The sequence below is a fragment of the Mobula birostris genome, unplaced genomic scaffold, assembly GCF_030028105.1.
Source record: "Mobula birostris isolate sMobBir1 unplaced genomic scaffold, sMobBir1.hap1 scaffold_502, whole genome shotgun sequence".
NCBI classification, from domain to species: domain Eukaryota; kingdom Metazoa; phylum Chordata; class Chondrichthyes; order Myliobatiformes; family Myliobatidae; genus Mobula; species Mobula birostris.
The window spans coordinates 105,001-107,500 of NW_027278162.1; the positions used below are offsets into that span (position 1 = coordinate 105,001).

The 2,500-nt window shown below is 68.2% G+C and overlaps 2 non-coding genes across 2 annotated transcripts in view; both read left to right on the forward strand.

The window, feature by feature from the left end:
• Window positions 1-937: 937 nt before the first annotated feature.
• Window positions 938-1,091, forward strand: LOC140193291 (5.8S ribosomal RNA). The gene has a single exon (XR_011884707.1). It is a non-coding gene; the product is annotated as a 5.8S ribosomal RNA (ribosomal RNA).
• Window positions 1,092-2,061: 970 nt separating this feature from the next.
• LOC140193323 (28S ribosomal RNA) overlaps window positions 2,062-2,500 on the forward strand; it is a 3,833-nt gene continuing 3,394 nt past the window's right edge. The window contains exon 1 of the ribosomal RNA XR_011884739.1: window positions 2,062-2,500. This exon is cut by the window's right edge and continues 3,394 nt beyond it. This is a non-coding gene — a ribosomal RNA (28S ribosomal RNA).

The window sequence follows — 2,500 nt, forward strand, 5'->3', positions numbered from 1 at the left end:
GACCTAGTCTAGCCGTCGGCCGCCGACGCGCTGCAGGCGCGCGCCTCTGCTCGGAGGCCGGACGCGTCATTTCGGACCACCGCCCCGGCGGCACGACCGACCGCAGTCGAAAACAGGAAAGGGAGCGGCTGCGGGTTCGGGCGCCGTCGGGCGGCTCGTCGCCACGGGACCTGGGTCGACGGCCACTGTGCCTCCGTCGGGGAGTCGGGCCGGTGTGCAGGGCCGGTCTCTTCACCCCGTGCGGGACACTTCTGGTCGCCTATACCTAAACTCCCTTCGCCCCCGAGCAGGGTATCCTAGACGTCTCCCCTTCGGTTCCCGCGAGCCGTTGGGCACGGCGGTGGTTTAAAGAGTCGCGAGCGTCGCACTCCGGCTCCGTTCGTGTCGGTGTCTGGTCGAGCTAGCGGTCTCCCAGCGAATGAAGCTTGGTCCGCCAGCGCCTCTCTGCCCAGGTCGCCGTCCCGCTCCGGGAGGGGACGGCCGTAGGGCGCGGCTCGGCAAGCCCGACACGGTTCGGTTGGTTGGGAGGCGGCGGCGGTGGAGATCCTGCCTCCGCTCGTCTGGCGCGCCCCGGGTGCAGGCCTTTGGCCCGGCGGCGGCGGATCGCGAACGCCCTGATGTTTTCCTTCAAACCGTGATCAGTCTGACGAATGTAAGCGCGAGAGCGCGACAGGGCCGTCGCTCGCTGGTGCTCCTCTCTCCGCGTGGAGGTGGGGTGTTGGGCGGTCCTGGGCTGCCTGCTGGTCCAGCCGGCTCTCTTGCTTCACGCTCCGTCTCCTGCCACAGGCGCGCCGTCCGCCTTCCCTGCTGTCTCGCTCTTGCCCAGGAGAGGAGGAGGAGGAGCAGCTTGGTCGTCGGCGGAGCGTCGGCATGGCAGGAGCGACGGGAGGCCTGAGTCCGGCGAGGCGGCACAAAGCCGAAAGAAAACCTCTTAGACAACTCTTAGCGGTGGATCACTCGGCTCGTGCGTCGATGAAGAACGCAGCTAGCTGCGAGAATTAATGTGAATTGCAGGACACATTGATCATCGACACTTTGAACGCACTTTGCGGCCCCGGGTTCTTCCCGGGGCTACGCCTGTCTGAGGGTCGCTTGTACGATCAATCGCGCTCGCTTGCCGCCAGGCTGGCGGGCGCGCGGCTGGGGCGTCGCAGAGGGTCCTGAACCCTCTATGTCCCCCTAAGTGCAGACCCCGGAGCCCTCCGCGCCACGCGGCTGCCTCCCCCCCCCAGTGGAGCCGCGTGGCCACCTCGGAGGCCCTCGACCCGTGCCCACCTGGGCCTCGCCCCGTCCGCCAGCGGACGCGGTGCGGCGGCGCCTTTCCCCTGCACGGCCGTCACTGCGGTAGCGCCGCGCCCCTCCGCCGCGAGGGCCGCGAGTTCGTCGTCGCTTCTGACCGCCGCCTTGCTCGGGACTGTCGCCTGCCTCGCCGAGGCGTTGCCGTGTGGTGTGTTGCCAGCGTTGAGCCTCTGTGCGCCGCCGCGAGACCGAGTGGCGAGGCGATCGAGGAGGTTAGGAGGCGAAGGAGAGATGGAGAGCGAGAGAGGGTCGACGGGACGGGGTGAGCAACCCCGCTCCCGGCGAGCTCGACAGGGAAAGAGGGCCGCGCCTCTACCGTGCCTCGCACGCACGGGAGGGGTCGGCCTCGCGCCGCGGCGCGTCCCTGGCGTGTGCACCTCTTCCGCCGCTCGGCTCACCCCGCACCGCCTACTCGCTGCGCCCGCTCGCTTCGGTCCGCGCCGGCGTCCGTCGGTGCTCTCGGGAAGCGAATTCAGCCGAGCCCGGGTCTCGCCCGTGCACCGCGGGGTGCAAGGGGAGCCAGCCAGCCAGCCAGACAGACAGCCAGCCTTCGGTCGGCCTGCGCGAGCGTGACGCGCGGCCGCCCGGCACCCGCCCGTCTCACCCGCCAGCGGCGGGGGAGCTGGCGCGCGCCGGGCCGGTCCGCCTTCTCGCCCGCCTGCTGCCGGCCGTCGCGCACTGCACTGCCTTGCCTGCCTGCCTGCCTGCCTGCCCTGCGCCCCCCTGGCGTGGCCCGGCCGGCGCTCGGTTCTCTTCTGCCTACGACCTCAGATCAGACGTGGCGACCCGCTGAATTTAAGCATATTACTAAGCGGAGGAAAAGAAACTAACGAGGATTCCCTCAGTAACGGCGAGTGAAGAGGGAAGAGCCCAGCGCCGAATCCCCGGCCGCCTGGCGGTCGCGGGAAATGTGGCGTATAGAAGACCTCCTTTCTCCGACGACGCTCGGGGGCCCAAGTCCTTCTGATCGAGGCCTAGCCTGTGGACGGTGTGAGGCCGGTAGAGGCCCCTGGCTCGTCGGAACGGAGTCTTCTCGGAGTCGGGTTGCTTGTGAATGCAGCCCAAAGCGGGTGGTAAACTCCATCTAAGGCTAAATACCGGCACGAGACCGATAGTCAACAAGTACCGTAAGGGAAAGTTGAAAAGAACTTTGAAGAGAGAGTTCAAGAGGGCGTGAAACCGCTAAGAGGTAAACGGGTGG